Here is a 21,092-nt window from a genome sequence, read left to right as displayed (position 1 = left end):
GGGGTTAAAAAATGGCAATTAAAAAAATTAGAAAAAGTTCAGAATTAGTTAAACATGACGTAAACGATACAAATCTGATATCGCTGTAATCAGGCGCCTAAAGTATAAAACTAACATGTTACCTCAACCACAAGGTAAATGGCGCAGAAAAGAAAAACACCAGGTCTGCAAAATTATCTTTTACTATTTCAATTTCACTTCCCTAAATATATATATATATATTTTTTTTTTGGTTCAGAGAATATGTTATTAAAAAATTAAAAGGTGTCATTATAGTAGGTAGTTATGGCTATTATAGGGCGAGGAGGAAAAAATCAGAGCGTAAAAGCGAAAATTGGCCGGACAAGTGGATCGTCATGAGGGACAAGTAGATTTTGCTCCATTTTAGTCCCGTGGACAAGTAGTTTTTTATAAAATTTCCACACCCCTGTATAACATGGTATATTCCTGACCTATAGGCTGCATACACCTCTCTCCTTGTATATAACATGGTATATACCTGACCTGTAGGCTGCATACACCTCTCTCCTGGTATATAACATGGTGTATAAAGCTGATCTGTAGGCTGCACACACCTCTCTCCTGGTATATAACATGGTATATACCTGATCTGTAGGCTGCATACACCTCTCTCCTGGTATATACCTGACCTGTAAGCTGCATACACCTCTACACCTCTCTCCTGGTATATAACATGGTATAGACCTGACCTGTTGGCTGCATACACCCCTCTCCTCCTATATAACATGGTATATACCTGACCTGTAAGCTGCATACACCTCTCTCCTGGTATATACCTGATCTGTAGGCTACACACACCTCTCTCCTGCTATATAACATGGTATATTCCTGACCTGTAAGCTGTATACACCTCTTTCCTGGTATATACCTGACCTGTAGGCTGCATACACCTCTCTCCTGGAATATACCGGACCTGTAGACTGCATATACCTCTCTTCTGGTATATACCTGAACTGTAGGCTGCATACACCTCTCTCCTTGTATATAACATGGTACATACCTGACCTGTAGGCTACATACACCTCTCTCCTGGTATATACCTGACCTGTAAGCTGCATACACCTCTCTCCTGGTATATACCTGATCTGTAGGCTACACACACCTCTCTCCTGCTATATAACATGGTATATTCCTGACCTGTAGGCTGCATACACCTCTTTCCTGGTATATACCTGACCTGTAGGCTACACACACCTCTCTCCTGCTATATAACATGGTATATTCCTGACCTGTTGGCAGCATACACCTCTCTCCTGCTAGATAACTTGGTATAAACCTGACCTGTAAGCTGCATACACCTCTCTCCTGGTATATACCTGACCTGTAGGCTGCATACACCTCTCTCCTGGAATATACCTGACCTGTAGACTGCATATACCTCTCTTCTGGTATATACCTGAACTGTAGGCTGCATACATCTCTCTCCTTGTATATAACATGGTACATACCTGACCTGTAGGCTACACACACCTCTCTCCTGGTATATACCTGACCTATAAGCTGCATACACCTCTCTCCTGGTATATACCTGATCAGTAGGCTGCATACACCTCTCTCCTGGTATATACCTGATCAGTAGGCTGCATACACCTCTCCTGGTATATACCTGATCAGTAGGCTGCATACGCCTCTCTCCTGGTATATACCTGACCTGTAGGCTACATACACCTCTCTCCTGGTATATACCTGGCCTGTAAGCTGCATACACCTCTCTCCTGGTATATACCTGACCTGTATGCTGCATACACCTCTCTCCTGGTATATACCTGACCTGTAAGCTGCATACACCTCTCTCCTGGTATATACCTGACCTGTAAGCTGCAAACACCTCTCTTCTGGTATATACCTGAATTGTAGGCTGCATACACCTCTCTCCTGGTATATACCCGACCTGTAAGCTGCATACACCTCTCTCCTGGTATATACCTGACCTGTAGGCTACATACACCTCTCTCCTGGTATATACCTGACCTGTAGGCTACATACACCTCTCTCCTTGTATATAACATGGTATATACCTGACCTGTAAGCTGCATACACCTCTCTACTGGTATATACCTGACCTGTAGGCTACATATACATCTCTTCTTATATATAAGCCATAAATAAGCAGCCGAGTAAACTTTAGGCTAGGGAATTGTGCACAGACATGCGAGTAGTCTCACCTGCAGGAAGCTCTTTTATAATTTGCCGGCTGCATCAGATGACATTGGTCACTTCCGGGTTCATTACTACTTTCTTGCAGTCTAAAGGACCTTTGATGGTGTCATGACCATGTGACCAGTCACATGTGTGGGCGGGGTCAGGCTCCACTAGGTATAGTGGGTTGTTTTCTCTTGTGCTTAGAGCACGGAATGGAGCGGAGCTCCGTAAAAGACACAGCACAGCACAGCACACTGCACACACAGCTGTACATCATATACAGTACACACACAGCACACTGCACACACAGCTGTACATCATATACAGTACACACACAGCACACTGCACACACAACTGTACATCATATACAGTACACACACAGCACTGCACACACAGCTGTACACCATGTATATTACACACACAGCACAGCACACACAGCTGTACACCATGTACATTACACACACAGCTCTGCACCGCATCAGCGTCTATGTTGTATGAGTATGTATAAGGGATAGAGCAGGGCTGTGTGTGTATAACGGATGGAGCAGGGCTGTGTGTGTATAACGGATGGAGCAGGGCTGTGTGTATAACAGGGATGGAGCAGGGCTGTGTGTGTATAACGGATGGAGCAGGGCTGTGTGTATATAACAGGGATAGAGCAGGGCTGTGTATATATAACAGGGATGGAGCAGGGCTGTGTGTATATAACAGGGATGGAGCAGGGCTGTGTGTATATAACAGGGATGGAGCAGGTGTTACGCCTAGCGCTCCGGGTCCCCGCTCCTCCCCGGAGCGCTCACGGCGTCTTTCTCCCTGCAGCGCTCCGGTCGGTCCCGCTGACCGGGAGCGCCGCACTGTCATGGCCGTTGGGGATGCGATTCGCACAGCGGGACGCGCCCGCTCGCGAATCGCATCCCAGGTCACTTACCCGTCCCGGTCCCCTGCTGTCATGTGCTGGCGCGCGCGGCTCCGCTCTCTAGGGCGCGCGCGCGCCAGCTCTCTGAGACTTAAAGGGCCAGTGCACCAATGATTGGTGCCTGGCCCAATTAGCTTAATTGGCTCCCACCTGTTCCCTGGCTATATCTAGTCTCCTCCCTTGCACTCCCTTGCCGGATCTTGTTGCCTTGTGCCAGTGAAAGCGTTTAGTGTGTCCAAAGCCTGTGTACCTGAACTTCTGCTACCCATCCTGACTACAAACCTTGCCGCCTGCCCCCGACCTTCTGCTACGTCTGACCTTGCCTCTGCCTAGTCCTTCTGTCCCACGCCTTCTCAGCAGTCAGCGAGGTAGAGCCGTTGCTAGTGGATACGACCTGGTTGCTACTGCCGCAGCAAGACCATCCCGCTTTGCGGCGGGCTCTGGTGAAAACCAGTAGCCTCTTAGAACCGGTCCACTAGCACGGTCCACGCCAATCCCTCGCTGACACAGAGGATCCACTACCTGGAAGCCGAATCGTGACAGTAGATCCGGCCATGGATCCCGCTGAGGTGCCGCTGCCAAGTCTCGCTGATCTTACCACGGTGGTCGCTCAGCAATCGCAGCAGATTGCCCAACAAGGACAGCAGCTGTCGCAGTTGACCGCCACGTTACAGCAACTTCTGCCTCTGCTACAGCAGCAACCATCTCCTCCGCCAGCTCCTGCACCTCCTCCGCAGCGAGTGGCCGCTCCTAGCCTCCGCTTGTCCCTGCCGGACAAATTTGATGGGGACTCCAGACTCTGCCGTGGATTTTTGTCTCAGTGTTCCCTGCATATGGAGATGATGTCGGACTTGTTTCCTTCAGAACGGTCTAAGGTGGCGTTCGTAGTAAGCCTTCTTTCAGGAAAGGCCTTGTCTTGGGCCACACCGCTCTGGGACCGCAATGATCCTGCCACAGCCACAGTCCAGGCCTTCTTCACTGAACTCCGGAGTGTCTTCGAGGAGCCAGCCCGAGCTTCTTCTGCCGAGACTGCCCTGTTGAACCTGGTCCAGGGTAATTCTTCCGTTGGCGAGTATGCCGTACAATTCCGTACTCTTGCTTCAGAATTATCCTGGAATAACGAGGCTCTCTGCGCGACCTTTAAAAAAGGCCTATCCAGTCGCATCAAGGATGTGCTGGCCGCACGAGAGATTCCTGCCAATCTGCAAGAACTCATCCATCTAGCTACCCGCATTGACATGCGTTTTTCTGAGCGACACCAAGAGCTCCGCCAGGAAAAGGACTTAGATCTCTGGGCACCTCTCCCACAGTATCCGTTGCAATCTACGCCTGGGCCTCCCGCCGAGGAGGCCATGCAAGTGGATAAGTCTCGCCTGACCCAGGAAGAGAGGAATCGCCGCAGGGAAGAAAATCTCTGTCTTTACTGTGCCAGTACCGAGCATTTCTTGGTGGATTGCCTTATCCGTCCTCCACGCCTGGGAAACGCACGCACGCACCCAGCTCACGTGGGTGTGGCGTCTCTTGGTTCCAAGTCTGCTCCTCCACGTCTCACGGTACCCGTGCGGATTTCTTCTTCAGCCAGCTCCTCCCTCTCAGCCGTGGCCTGCTTGGACTCCGGTGCCTCAGGAAATTTTATTTTGGAGTCGTTTGTTAATAAATTCAGCATCCCGGTGACCCGTCTCGTCAAGCCGCTCTACATTTCCGCGGTCAACGGAGCCAGATTGGACTGCACCGTGCGTTACCGCACAGAGCCCCTCCTCATGTCTATTGGACCCCACCTTGAGAGGATTGAATTCTTCATTCTCCCCAACTGTACCTCTGAGGTTCTCCTCGGTCTGCCTTGGCTCCGGCTTCATTCCCCCACCATTGATTGGACCACCGGGGAGATCAGGAACTGGGACTCTGCCTGCCACAGGAAGTGCCTCTCCCCCCCTCCCAGTCCCGTCAGGCAAGCCTCTGTGCCACCCCATGGCCCCCGTCCTGGTGTCACACTGCCCCGTGCCAGGCCTCGCCCTCTGCCCTCCCTCCCCATTCCCACTCCTGCTGTACTGCCTGCCGTTGAGGAAACCCTCCATTCTTTCCCGGTGTCCTCATCCCAGGGGAGGCAGTTACTGGACAAAGAGAAGGGGAGACCTAAGGGGGGGGGTACTGTTACGCCTAGCGCTCCGGGTCCCCGCTCCTCCCCGGAGCGCTCACGGCGTCTTTCTCCCTGCAGCGCTCCGGTCGGTCCCGCTGACCGGGAGCGCCGCACTGTCATGGCCGTTGGGGATGCGATTCGCACAGCGGGACGCGCCCGCTCGCGAATCGCATCCCAGGTCACTTACCCGTCCCGGTCCCCTGCTGTCATGTGCTGGCGCGCGCGGCTCCGCTCTCTAGGGCGCGCGCGCGCCAGCTCTCTGAGACTTAAAGGGCCAGTGCACCAATGATTGGTGCCTGGCCCAATTAGCTTAATTGGCTCCCACCTGTTCCCTGGCTATATCTAGTCTCCTCCCTTGCACTCCCTTGCCGGATCTTGTTGCCTTGTGCCAGTGAAAGCGTTTAGTGTGTCCAAAGCCTGTGTACCTGAACTTCTGCTACCCATCCTGACTACGAACCTTGCCGCCTGCCCCCGACCTTCTGCTACGTCTGACCTTGCCTCTGCCTAGTCCTTCTGTCCCACGCCTTCTCAGCAGTCAGCGAGGTAGAGCCGTTGCTAGTGGATACGACCTGGTTGCTACTGCCGCAGCAAGACCATCCCGCTTTGCGGCGGGCTCTGGTGAAAACCAGTAGCCTCTTAGAACCGGTCCACTAGCACGGTCCACGCCAATCCCTCGCTGACACAGAGGATCCACTACCTGGAAGCCGAATCGTGACAGCAGGGCTGTGTGTATATAACAGGGATGGAGCAGGGCTGTGTGTATATAACAGGGATGGAGCAGGGCTGTGTGTATATAACAGGGATGGAGCAGGGCTGTGTGTATATAACAGGGATGGAGCAGGGCTGTGTGTATATAACAGGGATAGAGCAGGGCTGGGTGTGTATAACAGGGATGGAGCAGGGCTGTGTGTGTATAACAGGGATGGAGCAGGGCTGTATATGTATAACAGGGATGGAGCAGGGCTGTGTGTGTATAACAGGGATAGAGCAGGGCTGTGTGTGTATAACAGGGATGGAGCAGGGCTGTGTGTGTATAACAGGGATGGAGCAGGGCTGTGTGTGTATAACAGGGATAGAGCAGGGCTGTGTGTGTATAACAGGGATAGAGCAGGGCTGTGTGTATATAACAGGGATGGAGCAGGGCTGTGTGTGTATAACAGGGATAGAGCAGGGCTGTGTGTGTATAACAGGGATAGAGCAGGGCTGTGTGTGTATAACAGGGATGGAGAAGGGCTGTGTGTGTATAACAGGGATAGAGCAGGGCTGTGTGTGTATAACAGGGATGGAGCAGGGCTGTGTGTGTATATAACAGGGATGGAGCAGGGCTGTGTGTGTATAACAGGGATAGAGCAGGGCTGTGTGTGTATATCAGAGATGGAGCAGGGCTGTGTGTGTATAACGGATGGAGCAGGGCTGTGTGTATAACAGGGATGGAGCAGGGCTGTGTATGTATAACAGGGATGGAGCAGGGCTGTGTGTATATAACAGGGATGGAGCAGGGCTGTGTGTATATAACAGGTATAGAGCAGGGCTGTGTGTGTATAACAGGGATGGAGCAGGGCTGTGTGTGTATAACGGATGGAGCAGGGCTGTGTGTGTATAACAGGGATAGAGCAGGGCTGTGTATATATAACAGGGATGGTGCAGGGCTGTGTGTATATAACAGGGATGGAGCAGGGCTGTGTGTATAACAGGGATAGAGCAGGGCTGTGTATGTATAACAGGGATAGAGCAGGGCTGTGTATGTATAACAGGGATAGAGCAGGGCTGTGTGTGTATAACAGGGATAGAGCAGGGCTGTGTGTGTATAACAGGGATAGAGCAGGGCTGTGTGTGTATATCAGAGATGGAGCAGGGCTGTGTGTGTATAACAGGGATAGAGCAGGGCTGTGTATGTATATAACAGGGATGGAGCAGGGCTGTATATGTATAACAGAATAGAGCAGGGCTGTGTGTGTATAACAGGGATGAAGCAGGGCTGTGTGTATATAACAGGGATGGAGCAGGGCTGTGTGTGTATAACAGGGATGGAGCAGGGCTGTGTGTATATAACGGATGGAGCAGGGCTGTGTGTATATAACAGGGATGGAGCAGGGCTGTGTGTGTATATAACAGGGATGGAGCAGGGCTGTGTGTGTATATAACAGGGATGGAGCAGGGCTGTGTGTATATAACAGGGATGGAGCAGGGCTGTGTGTGTATATAACAGGGATGGAGCAGGGCTGTGTGTGTATAACGGATGGAGCAGGGCTGTGTGTGTATAACGGATGGAGCAGGGCTGTGTGTGTATAACGGATGGAGCAGGGCTGTGTGTATATAACAGGGATGGAGCAGGGCTGTGTGTGTATATAACAGGGATAGAGCAGGGCTGTGTATGTATAACAGGGAAGGAGCAGGGCTGTGTGTATATAACAGGGATAGAGCAGGGCTGTGTGTGTATAACAGGGATGGAGCAGGGCTGTGTGTATATAACAGGGATAGAGCAGGGCTGTGTATGTATAACAGGGAAGGAGCAGGGCTGTGTGTATATAACAGGGATGGAGCAGGGCTGTGTGTGTATATAACAGGGATGGAGCAGGGCTGTGTGTGTATATAACAGGGATGGAGCAGGGCTGTGTGTGTATAACGGATGGAGCAGGGCTGTGTGTATATAACAGGGATGGAGCAGGGCTGTGTGTATATAACAGGGATGGAGCAGGGCTGTGTGTATAACAGGGATGGTGCAGGGCTGTGTGTGTATAACGGATGGAGCAGGGCTGTGTGTATATAACAGGGATAGAGCAGGGCTGTGTATATATAACAGGGATGGAGCAGGGCTGTGTGTATATAACAGGGATGGAGCAGGGCTGTGTGTATATAACAGGGATGGAGCAGGGCTGTGTGTATATAACAGGGATGGAGCAGGGCTGTGTGTATATAACAGGGATGGAGCAGGGCTGTGTGTATATAACAGGGATGGAGCAGGGCTGTGTGTATATAACAGGGATGGAGCAGGGCTGTGTGTATATAACAGGGATAGAGCAGGGCTGGGTGTGTATAACAGGGATGGAGCAGGGCTGTGTGTGTATAACAGGGATGGAGCAGGGCTGTATATGTATAACAGGGATGGAGCAGGGCTGTGTGTGTATAACAGGGATAGAGCAGGGCTGTGTGTGTATAACAGGGATGGAGCAGGGCTGTGTGTGTATAACAGGGATGGAGCAGGGCTGTGTGTGTATAACAGGGATAGAGCAGGGCTGTGTGTGTATAACAGGGATAGAGCAGGGCTGTGTGTATATAACAGGGATGGAGCAGGGCTGTGTGTGTATAACAGGGATAGAGCAGGGCTGTGTGTGTATAACAGGGATAGAGCAGGGCTGTGTGTGTATAACAGGGATGGAGAAGGGCTGTGTGTGTATAACAGGGATAGAGCAGGGCTGTGTGTGTATAACAGGGATGGAGCAGGGCTGTGTGTGTATATAACAGGGATGGAGCAGGGCTGTGTGTGTATAACAGGGATAGAGCAGGGCTGTGTGTGTATATCAGAGATGGAGCAGGGCTGTGTGTGTATAACGGATGGAGCAGGGCTGTGTGTATAACAGGGATGGAGCAGGGCTGTGTATGTATAACAGGGATGGAGCAGGGCTGTGTGTATATAACAGGGATGGAGCAGGGCTGTGTGTATATAACAGGTATAGAGCAGGGCTGTGTGTGTATAACAGGGATGGAGCAGGGCTGTGTGTGTATAACGGATGGAGCAGGGCTGTGTGTGTATAACAGGGATAGAGCAGGGCTGTGTATATATAACAGGGATGGTGCAGGGCTGTGTGTATATAACAGGGATGGAGCAGGGCTGTGTGTATAACAGGGATAGAGCAGGGCTGTGTATGTATAACAGGGATAGAGCAGGGCTGTGTGTGTATAACAGGGATAGAGCAGGGCTGTGTGTGTATAACAGGGATAGAGCAGGGCTGTGTGTGTATATCAGAGATGGAGCAGGGCTGTGTGTATAACAGGGATAGAGCAGGGCTGTGTATGTATATAACAGGGATGGAGCAGGGCTGTATATGTATAACAGGGATAGAGCAGGGCTGTGTGTGTATAACAGGGATGAAGCAGGGCTGTGTGTATATAACAGGGATGGAGCAGGGCTGTGTGTGTATAACAGGGATGGAGCAGGGCTGTGTGTATATAACGGATGGAGCAGGGCTGTGTGTATATAACAGGGATGGAGCAGGGCTGTGTGTGTATATAACAGGGATGGAGCAGGGCTGTGTGTGTATATAACAGGGATGGAGCAGGGCTGTGTGTATATAACAGGGATGGAGCAGGGCTGTGTGTGTATATAACAGGGATGGAGCAGGGCTGTGTGTGTATAACGGATGGAGCAGGGCTGTGTGTGTATAACGGATGGAGCAGGGCTGTGTGTGTATAACGGATGGAGCAGGGCTGTGTGTATATAACAGGGATGGAGCAGGGCTGTGTGTGTATATAACAGGGATAGAGCAGGGCTGTGTATGTATAACAGGGAAGGAGCAGGGCTGTGTGTGTATAACAGGGATGGAGCAGGGCTGTGTGTATATAACAGGGATAGAGCAGGGCTGTGTGTGTATAACAGGGATGGAGCAGGGCTGTGTGTATATAACAGGGATAGAGCAGGGCTGTGTATGTATAACAGGGAAGGAGCAGGGCTGTGTGTATATAACAGGGATGGAGCAGGGCTGTGTGTGTATATAACAGGGATGGAGCAGGGCTGTGTGTGTATATAACAGGGATGGAGCAGGGCTGTGTGTGTATAACGGATGGAGCAGGGCTGTGTGTATATAACAGGGATGGAGCAGGGCTGTGTGTATATAACAGGGATAGAGCAGGGCTGTGTGTGTATAACAGGGATGGAGCAGGGCTGTGTGTATATAACAGGGATGGAGCAGGGCTGTGTGTGTATATAACGGGGATGGAGCAGGGCTGTGTGTATATAACAGGGATGGAGCAGGGCTGTGTGTGTATATAACAGGGATGGAGCAGGGCTGTGTGTATATAACAGGGATGGAGCAGGGCTGTGTGCGTATAACGGATGGAGCAGGGCTGTGTGTGTATAACAGGGATAGAGCAGTACTGTGTGTATATAATGGATGGAGCAGGGCTGTGTGTGTATATAACAGGGATGGAGCAGGGCTGTGTGTGTATAACAGGGAAGGAGCAGGGCTGTGTGTGTATATAACAGGGATGGAGCAGGGCTGTGTGTGTATATAACAGGGATGGAGCAGGGCTGTGTGTGTATATAACAAGGATGGAGCAGGGCTGTGTGTATATAACAGGGATGGAGCAGGGCTGTGTATGTATAACAGGGATGGAGCAGGGCTGTGTGTGTATAACGGATGGAGCAGGGCTGTGTGTGTATAACAGGGATAGAGCAGGGCTGTGTATGTATAACAGGGATAGAGCAGGGCTGTGTGTGTATAACAGGGATAGAGCAGGGCTGTGTGTATAACAGGGATAGAGCAGGGCTGTGTGTGTATAACAGGGATAGAGCAGGGCTGTGTGTGTATAACAGGGATAGAGCAGGGCTGTGTGTATAACAGGGATAGAGCAGGGCTGTGTATGTATAACAGGGATAGAGCAGGGCAGTGTATGTATAACAGGGATAGAGCAGGGCTGTGTGTGTATATCAGAGATGGAGCAGGGCTGTGTGTGTATAACGGATGGAGCAGGGCTGTGTGTGTATATCAGAGATGGAGCAGGGCTGTGTGTGTATAACAGGGATAGAGCAGGGCTGTGTATGTATATAACAGGGATGGAGCAGGGCTGTATATGTATAACAGGGATAGAGCAGGGCTGTGTGTGTATAACAGGGATGAAGCAGGGCTGTGTGTATATAACAGGGATGGAGCAGGGCTGTGTGTATATAACAGGGATGGAGCAGGGCTGTGTATGTATAACTGGGATGGAGCAGGGCTGTGTGTATATAACGGATGGAGCAGGGCTGTGTGTATATAACAGGGATGGAGCAGTGCTGTGTGTGTATATAACGGATGGAGCAGGGCTGTGTGTGTATATAACAGGGATGGAGCAGGGCTGTGTATATATAACAGGGATGGAGCAGGGCTGTGTGTGTATAACAGGGATGGAGCAGGGCTGTGTGTGTATAACAGGGATGGAGCAGGGCTGTGTATGTATAACAGGGATGGAGCAGGGCTGTGTGTGTATAACGGATGGAGCAGGGCTGTGTGTATATAACAGGGATAGAGCAGGGCTGTGTATATATAACAGGGATGGAGCAGGGCTGTGTGTATATAACAGGGATGGAGCAGGGCTGTGTGTGTATAACGGATGGAGCAGGGCTGTGTGTATATAACAGGGATAGAGCAGGGCTGTGTATATATAACAGGGATGGAGCAGGGCTGTGTGTATATAACAGGGATGGAGCAGGGCTGTGTGTATAACGGATGGAGCAGGGCTGTGTGTGTATATCAGAGATGGAGCAGGGCTGTGTGTGTATAACAGGGATAGAGCAGGGCTGTGTATGTATATAACAGGGATGGAGCAGGGCTGTATATGTATAACAGGGATAGAGCAGGGCTGTGTGTGTATAACAGGGATGAAGCAGGGCTGTGTGTATATAACAGGGATGGAGCAGGGCTGTGTGTGTATAACAGGGATAGAGCAGGGCTGTGTGTGTATATCAGAGATGGAGCAGGGCTGTGTGTGTATAACGGATGGAGCAGGGCTGTGTGTATAACAGGGATGGAGCAGGGCTGTGTGTATATAACAGGGATGGAGCAGGGCTGTGTATGTATAACAGGGATGGAGCAGGGCTGTGTGTATATAACAGGGATGGAGCAGGGCTGTGTGTGTATAACAGGGATGGAGCAGGGCTGTGTGTGTATATCAGAGATGGAGCAGGGCTGTGTGTGTATAACAGGGATAGAGCAGGGCTGTGTATGTATATAACAGGGATGGAGCAGGGCTGTATATGTATAACAGGGATAGAGCAGGGCTGTGTGTGTATAACAGGGATGAAGCAGGGCTGTGTGTATATAACAGGGATGGAGCAGGGCTGTGTGTGTATAACAGGGATAGAGCAGGGCTGTGTGTGTATATCAGAGATGGAGCAGGGCTGTGTGTGTATAACGGATGGAGCAGGGCTGTGTGTATAACAGGGATGGAGCAGGGCTGTGTGTATATAACAGGGATGGAGCAGGGCTGTGTATGTATAACAGGGATGGAGCAGGGCTGTGTGTATATAACAGGGATGGAGCAGGGCTGTGTGTGTATAACAGGGATGGAGTAGGGCTGTGTGTGTATAACGGATGGAGCAGGGTTGTGTGTGTATAACAGGGATAGAGCAGGGCTGTGTATATATAACAGGGATGGAGCATGGCTGTGTGTATATAACAGGGATGGAGCAGGGCTGTGTGTATAACAGGGACAGAGCAGGGCTGTGTATGTATAACAGGGATAGAGCAGGGCTGTGTATGTATAACAGGGATAGAGCAGGGCTGTGTGTGTATAACAGGGATAGAGCAGGGCTGTGTGTATATAACAGGGATGGAGCATGGCTGTGTGTATATAACAGGGATGGAGCAGGGCTGTGTGTATAACAGGGATAGAGCAGGGCTGTGTATGTATAACAGGGATAGAGCAGGGCTGTGTATATATAACAGGGATGGAGCATGGCTGTGTGTATATAACAGGGATGGAGCAGGGCTGTGTGTATAACAGGGATAGAGCAGGGCTGTGTATGTATAACAGGGATAGAGCAGGGCTGTGTATGTATAACAGGGATGGAGCAGGGCTGTGTGTGTATAACAGGGATAGAGCAGGGCTGTGTGTGTATATCAGAGATGGAGCAGGGCTGTGTGTGTATAACAGGGATAGAGCAGGGCTGTGTATGTATATAACAGGGATGGAGCAGGGCTGTATATGTATAACAGGGATGGAGCAGGGCTGTGTGTGTATATAACAGGGATGGAGCAGGGCTGTGTGTGTATAACAGGGATGGAGCAGGGCTGTGTATGTATAACTGGGATGGAGCAGGGCTGTGTGTGTATAACGGATGGAGCAGGGCTGTGTGTATATAACAGGGATGGAGCAGGGCTGTGTGTGTATATAACAGGGATGGAGCAGGGCTGTGTGTGTATATAACAGGGATGGAGCAGGGCTGTGTGTATATAACAGGGATGGAGCAGGGCTGTGTGTGTATATAACAGGGATGGAGCAGGGCTGTGTGTATATAACAGGGATGGGGCAGGGCTGTGTGTGTATAACGGATGGAGCAGGGCTGTGTGTGTATAACGGATGGAGCAGGGCTGTGTGTATATAACAGGGATGGAGCAGGGCTGTGTGTGTATATAACAGGGATAGAGCAGGGCTGTGTATGTATAACAGGGAAGGAGCAGGGCTGTGTGTGTATATAACAGGGATGGAGCAGGGCTGTGTGTGTATATAACAGGGATGGAGCAGGGCTGTGTGTGTATATAACAGGGATGGAGCAGGGCTGTGTGTGTATAACGGATGGAGCAGGGCTGTGTGTATATAACAGGGATGGAGCAGGGCTGTGTGTATATAACAGGGATAGAGCAGGGCTGTGTGTGTATAACAGGGATGGAGCAGGGCTGTGTGTATATAACAGGGATGGAGCAGGGCTGTGTGTGTATATAACGGGGATGGAGCAGGGCTGTGTGTATATAACAGGGATGGAGCAGTACTGTGTGTATATAATGGATGGAGCAGGGCTGTGTGTGTATATAACAGGGATGGAGCAGGGCTGTGTGTGTATATAACAAGGATGGAGCAGGGCTGTGTGTATATAACAGGGATGGAGCAGGGCTGTGTATGTATAACAGGGATGGAGCAGGGCTGTGTGTGTATAACGGATGGAGCAGGGCTGTGTGTGTATAACAGGGATAGAGCAGGGCTGTGTGTGTATAACAGGGATAGAGCAGGGCTGTGTGTATAACAGGGATGGAGCAGGGCTGTGTGTATAACAGGGATAGAGCAGGGCTGTGTATGTATAACAGGGATAGAGCAGGGCAGTGTATGTATAACAGGGATAGAGCAGGGCTGTGTGTGTATATCAGAGATGGAGCAGGGCTGTGTGTGTATAACAGGGATAGAGCAGGGCTGTGTATGTATATAACAGGGATGGAGCAGGGCTGTATATGTATAACAGGGATAGAGCAGGGCTGTGTGTGTATAACAGGGATGAAGCAGGGCTGTGTGTATATAACAGGGATGGAGCAGGGCTGTGTGTATATAACAGGGATGGAGCAGGGCTGTGTATGTATAACTGGGATGGAGCAGGGCTGTGTGTATATAACGAATGGAGCAGGGCTGTGTGTATATAACAGGGATGGAGCAGGGCTGTGTGTGTATATAACGGATGGAGCAGGGCTGTGTGTGTATATAACAGGGATGGAGCAGGGCTGTCTGTATATAACAGGGATGGAGCAGGGCTGTGTGTGTATATAACAGGGATGGAGCAGGGCTGTGTGTATATAACAGGGATGGAGCAGGGCTGTGTGTGTATAACGGATGGAGCAGGGCTGTGTGTATATAACAGGGATGGAGCAGGGCTGTGTGTGTATATAACAGGGATGAAGCAGGGCTGTGTGTGTATAACAGGGATGGAGCAGGGCTGTGTGTATATAACAGGGATGGAGCAGGGCTGTGTGTGTATATAACGGGGATGGAGCAGGGCTGTGTGTATATAACAGGGATGGAGCAGGGCTGTGTGTGTATATAACAGGGATGGAGCAGGGCTGTGTGCGTATAACGGATGGAGCAGGGCTGTGTGTGTATAACAGGGATAGAGCAGGGCTGTGTGTATATAACGGATGGAGCAGGGCTGTGTGTGTATATAACAGGGATGGAGCAGGGCTGTGTGTGTATATAACAGGGATGGAGCAGGGCTGTGTGTGTATATAACAAGGATGGAGCAGGGCTGTGTGTATATAACAGGGATGGAGCAGGGCTGTGTGTGTATATAACAGGGATGGAGCAGGGCTGTGTGTGTATATAACAGGGATGGAGCAGGGCTGTGTGTGTATAACAGGAAAGGAGCAGGGCTGTGTGTGTATATAACAGGGATGGAGCAGGGCTGTGTGTGTATATAACAGGGATGGAGCAGGGCTGTGTGTGTATATAACAAGGATGGAGCAGGGCTGTGTGTATATAACAGGGATGGAGCAGGGCTGTGTGTATATAACAGGGATGGAGCAGGGCTGTGTGTGTATATAACAGGGATGGAGCAGGGCTGTGTGTGTATATAACAGGGATGGAGCAGGGCTGTGTGTATATAACAGGGATGGAGCAGGGCTGTGTGTATATAGCAGGGATGGAGCAGGGCTGTGTATGTATAACAGGCATAGAGCAGGGCTGTGTGTATATAACAGGGATGGAGCAGGGCTGTGTGTGTATAACGGATGGAGCAGGGCTGTGTGTGTATAACAGGGATGGAGCAGGGCTGTGTATATATAACAGGGATGGAGCAGGGCTGTGTGTATATAACAGGGATGGAGCAGGGCTGTGTGTATAACAGGGATAGAGCAGGGCTGTGTGTGTATAACAGGGATGGAGCAGGGCTGTGTGTGTATAACAGGGATAGAGCAGGGCTGTGTGTATAACAGGGATAGAGCAGGGCTGTGTATGTATAACAGGGATAGAGCAGGGCTGTGTATGTATAACAGGGATAGAGCAGGGCTGTGTGTGTATAACAGGGATAGAGCAGGGCTGTGTATGTATATAACAGGGATGGAGCAGGGCTGTATATGTATAACAGGGATAGAGCAGGGCTGTGTGTGTATAACAGGGATGAAGCAGGGCTGTGTGTATATAACAGGGATGGAGCAGGGCTGTGTGTATATAACAGGGATGGAGCAGGGCTGTGTGTATATAACAGGGATGGAGCAGGGCTGTGTATGTATAACTGGGATGGAGCAGGGCTGTGTGTATATAACGGATGGAGCAGGGCTGTGTGTATATAACAGGGATGGAGCAGGGCTGTGTGTGTATATAACAGGGATGGAGCAGGGCTGTGTGTGTATATAACAGGGATGGAGCAGGGCTGTGTGTATATAACAGGGATGGAGCAGGGCTGTGTGTGTATATAACAGGGATGGAGCAGGGCTGTGTGTATATAACAGGGATGGAGCAGGGCTGTGTGTGTATAACGGATGGAGCAGGGCTGTGTGTGTATAACGGATGGAGCAGGGCTGTGTGTGTATAACGGATGGAGCAGGGCTGTGTGTATATAACAGGGATAGAGCAGGGCTGTGTATGTATAACAGGGAAGGAGCAGGGCTGTGTGTGTATATAACAGGGATGGAGCAGGGCTGTGTGTGTATATAACAGGGATGGAGCAGGGCTGTGTGTGTATATAACAGGGATGGAGCAGGGCTGTGTGTATATAACAGGGATGGAGCAGGGCTGTGTGTGTATATAACAGGGATGGAGCAGGGCTGTGTGTGTATATAACAGGGATGGAGCAGGGCTGTGTGTGTATAACGGATGGAGCAGGGCTGTGTGTATATAACAGGGATAGAGCAGGGCTGTGTATATATAACAGGGATGGAGCAGGGCTGTGTGTATATAACAGGGATGGAGCAGGGCTGTGTGTATATAACAGGGATGGAGCAGGGCTGTGTGTATATAACAGGGATGGAGCAGGGCTGTGTGTATATAACAGGGATGGAGCAGGGCTGTGTGTATATAACAGGGATGGAGCAGGGCTGTGTGTATATAACAGGGATGGAGCAGGGCTGTGTGTATATAACAGGGATAGAGCAGGGCTGGGTGTGTATAACAGGGATGGAGCAGGGCTGTGTGTGTATAACAGGGATGGAGCAGGGCTGTATATGTATAACAGGGATGGAGCAGGGCTGTGTGTGTATAACAGGGATAGAGCAGGGCTGTGTGTGTATAACAGGGATGGAGCAGGGCTGTGTGTGTATAACAGGGATGGAGCAGGGCTGTGTGTGTATAACAGGGATAGAGCAGGGCTGTGTGTGTATAACAGGGATAGAGCAGGGCTGTGTGTATATAACAGGGATGGAGCAGGGCTGTGTGTGTATAACAGGGATAGAGCAGGGCTGTGTGTGTATAACAGGGATAGAGCAGGGCTGTGTGTGTATAACAGGGATGGAGAAGGGCTGTGTGTGTATAACAGGGATAGAGCAGGGCTGTGTGTGTATAACAGGGATGGAGCAGGGCTGTGTGTGTATATAACAGGGATGGAGCAGGGCTGTGTGTGTATAACAGGGATAGAGCAGGGCTGTGTGTGTATATCAGAGATGGAGCAGGGCTGTGTGTGTATAACGGATGGAGCAGGGCTGTGTGTATAACAGGGATGGAGCAGGGCTGTGTATGTATAACAGGGATGGAGCAGGGCTGTGTGTATATAACAGGGATGGAGCAGGGCTGTGTGTATATAACAGGTATAGAGCAGGGCTGTGTGTGTATAACAGGGATGGAGCAGGGCTGTGTGTGTATAACGGATGGAGCAGGGCTGTGTGTGTATAACAGGGATAGAGCAGGGCTGTGTATATATAACAGGGATGGTGCAGGGCTGTGTGTATATAACAGGGATGGAGCAGGGCTGTGTGTATAACAGGGATAGAGCAGGGCTGTGTATGTATAACAGGGATAGAGCAGGGCTGTGTATGTATAACAGGGATAGAGCAGGGCTGTGTGTGTATAACAGGGATAGAGCAGGGCTGTGTGTGTATAACAGGGATAGAGCAGGGCTGTGTGTGTATATCAGAGATGGAGCAGGGCTGTGTGTGTATAACAGGGATAGAGCAGGGCTGTGTATGTATATAACAGGGATGGAGCAGGGCTGTATATGTATAACAGAATAGAGCAGGGCTGTGTGTGTATAACAGGGATGAAGCAGGGCTGTGTGTATATAACAGGGATGGAGCAGGGCTGTGTGTGTATAACAGGGATGGAGCAGGGCTGTGTGTATATAACGGATGGAGCAGGGCTGTGTGTATATAACAGGGATGAAGCAGGGCTGTGTGTGTATATAACAGGGATGGAGCAGGGCTGTGTGTGTATATAACAGGGATGGAGCAGGGCTGTGTGTATATAACAGGGATGGAGCAGGGCTGTGTGTGTATATAACAGGGATGGAGCAGGGCTGTGTGTGTATAACGGATGGAGCAGGGCTGTGTGTGTATAACGGATGGAGCAGGGCTGTGTGTGTATAACGGATGGAGCAGGGCTGTGTGTATATAACAGGGATGGAGCAGGGCTGTGTGTGTATATAACAGGGATAGAGCAGGGCTGTGTATGTATAACAGGGAAGGAGCAGGGCTGTGTGTATATAACAGGGATAGAGCAGGGCTGTGTGTGTATAACAGGGATGGAGCAGGGCTGTGTGTATATAACAGGGATAGAGCAGGGCTGTGTATGTATAACAGGGAAGGAGCAGGGCTGTGTGTATATAACAGGGATGGAGCAGGGCTGTGTGTGTATATAACAGGGATGGAGCAGGGCTGTGTGTGTATATAACAGGGATGGAGCAGGGCTGTGTGTGTATAACGGATGGAGCAGGGCTGTGTGTATATAACAGGGATGGAGCAGGGCTGTGTGTATATAACAGGGATGGAGCAGGGCTGTGTGTATAACAGGGATGGAGCAGGGCTGTGTGTGTATAACGGATGGAGCAGGGCTGTGTGTATATAACAGGGATAGAGCAGGGCTGTGTATATATAACAGGGATGGAGCAGGGCTGTGTGTATATAACAGGGATGGAGCAGGGCTGTGTGTATATAACAGGGATGGAGCAGGGCTGTGTGTATATAACAGGGATGGAGCAGGGCTGTGTGTATATAACAGGGATGGAGCAGGGCTGTGTGTATATAACAGGGATGGAGCAGGGCTGTGTGTATATAACAGGGATGGAGCAGGGCTGTGTGTATATAACAGGGATAGAGCAGGGCTGGGTGTGTATAACAGGGATGGAGCAGGGCTGTGTGTGTATAACAGGGATGGAGCAGGGCTGTATATGTATAACAGGGATGGAGCAGGGCTGTGTGTGTATAACAGGGATAGAGCAGGGCTGTGTGTGTATAACAGGGATGGAGCAGGGCTGTGTGTGTATAACAGGGATGGAGCAGGGCTGTGTGTGTATAACAGGGATAGAGCAGGGCTGTGTGTGTATAACAGGGATAGAGCAGGGCTGTGTGTATATAACAGGGATGGAGCAGGGCTGTGTGTGTATAACAGGGATAGAGCAGGGCTGTGTGTGTATAACAGGGATAGAGCAGGGCTGTGTGTGTATAACAGGGATGGAGAAGGGCTGTGTGTGTATAACAGGGATAGAGCAGGGCTGTGTGTGTATAACAGGGATGGAGCAGGGCTGTGTGTGTATATAACAGGGATGGAGCAGGGCTGTGTGTGTATAACAGGGATAGAGCAGGGCTGTGTGTGTATATCAGAGATGGAGCAGGGCTGTGTGTGTATAACGGATGGAGCAGGGCTGTGTGTATAACAGGGATGGAGCAGGGCTGTGTATGTATAACAGGGATGGAGCAGGGCTGTGTGTATATAACAGGGATGGAGCAGGGCTGTGTGTATATAACAGGTATAGAGCAGGGCTGTGTGTGTATAACAGGGATGGAGCAGGGCTGTGTGTGTATAACGGATGGAGCAGGGCTGTGTGTGTATAACAGGGATAGAGCAGGGCTGTGTATATATAACAGGGATGGTGCAGGGCTGTGTGTATATAACAGGGATGGAGCAGGGCTGTGTGTATAACAGGGATAGAGCAGGGCTGTGTATGTATAACAGGGATAGAGCAGGGCTGTGTATGTATAACAGGGATAGAGCAGGGCTGTGTGTGTATAACAGGGATAGAGCAGGGCTGTGTGTGTATAACAGGGATAGAGCAGGGCTGTGTGTGTATATCAGAGATGGAGCAGGGCTGTGTGTGTATAACAGGGATAGAGCAGGGCTGTGTATGTATATAACAGGGATGGAGCAGGGCTGTATATGTATAACAGGGATAGAGCAGGGCTGTGTGTGTATAACAGGGATGAAGCAGGGCTGTGTGTATATAACAGGGATGGAGCAGGGCTGTGTGTGTATAACAGGGATGGAGCAGGGCTGTGTGTATATAACGGATGGAGCAGGGCTGTGTGTATATAACAGGGATGGAGCAGGGCTGTGTGTGTATATAACAGGGATGGAGCAGGGCTGTGTGTGTATATAACAGGGATGGAGCAGGGCTGTGTGTATATAACAGGGATGGAGCAGGGCTGTGTGTGTATATAACAGGGATAGAGCAGGGCTGTGTGTATAACAGGGATAGAGCAGGGCTGTGTGTATATAACAGGGATAGAGCAGGGCTGTGTATGTATAACAGGGATAGAGCAGGGCAGTGTATGTATAACAGGGATAGAGCAGGGCTGTGTGTGTATATCAGAGATGGAGCAGGGCTGTGTGTGTATAACAGGGATAGACCAGGGCTGTGTGTGTATATCAGAGATGGAGCAGGGCTGTGTGTGTATAACAGGGATAGAGCAGGGCTGTGTATGTATATAACAGGGATGGAGCAGGGCTGTATATGTATAACAGGGATAGAGCAGGGCTGTGTGTGTATAACAGGGATGAAGCAGGGCTGTGTGTATATAACAGGGATGGAGCAGGGCTGTGTGTATATAACAGGGATGGAGCAGGGCTGTGTATGTATAACTGGGATGGAGCAGGGCTGTGTGTATATAACGGATGGAGCAGGGCTGTGTGTATATAACAGGGATGGAGCAGGGCTGTGTGTGTATATAACGGATGGAGCAGGGCTGTGTGTGTATATAACAGGGATGGAGCAGGGCTGTGTATATATAACAGGGATGGAGCAGGGCTGTGTGTGTATAACAGGGATGGAGCAGGGCTGTG

The 21,092-nt window shown here is 50.5% G+C and overlaps 1 protein-coding gene across 2 annotated transcripts in view; it reads right to left on the bottom strand.

Moving 5' to 3' along the window:
- Positions 1 to 21,092, bottom strand: part of OXNAD1 (oxidoreductase NAD binding domain containing 1) — a 149,007-nt gene that overhangs the window by 77,266 nt on the left and 50,649 nt on the right. Inside the window, exon 1 of one of the 2 annotated variants that reach the window (XM_056519920.1) lies at positions 2,187 to 2,314. The exons of the other annotated variant lie outside the window; for it this stretch is intronic. The gene's annotated coding sequence lies outside the window, so the exon portion shown is untranslated. Of the gene's footprint in view, positions 1 to 2,186; positions 2,315 to 21,092 lie in introns of those variants that run through there. 2 annotated transcript variants of the gene reach the window in all.

Source organism: Hyla sarda, chromosome 5, assembly GCF_029499605.1.
Source record: "Hyla sarda isolate aHylSar1 chromosome 5, aHylSar1.hap1, whole genome shotgun sequence".
NCBI classification, from domain to species: Eukaryota; Metazoa; Chordata; class Amphibia; order Anura; family Hylidae; genus Hyla; species Hyla sarda.
The sequence above is the reverse complement of the archived record's forward strand: the minus strand, read 5'-3'. Positions and strand labels throughout refer to the sequence as shown.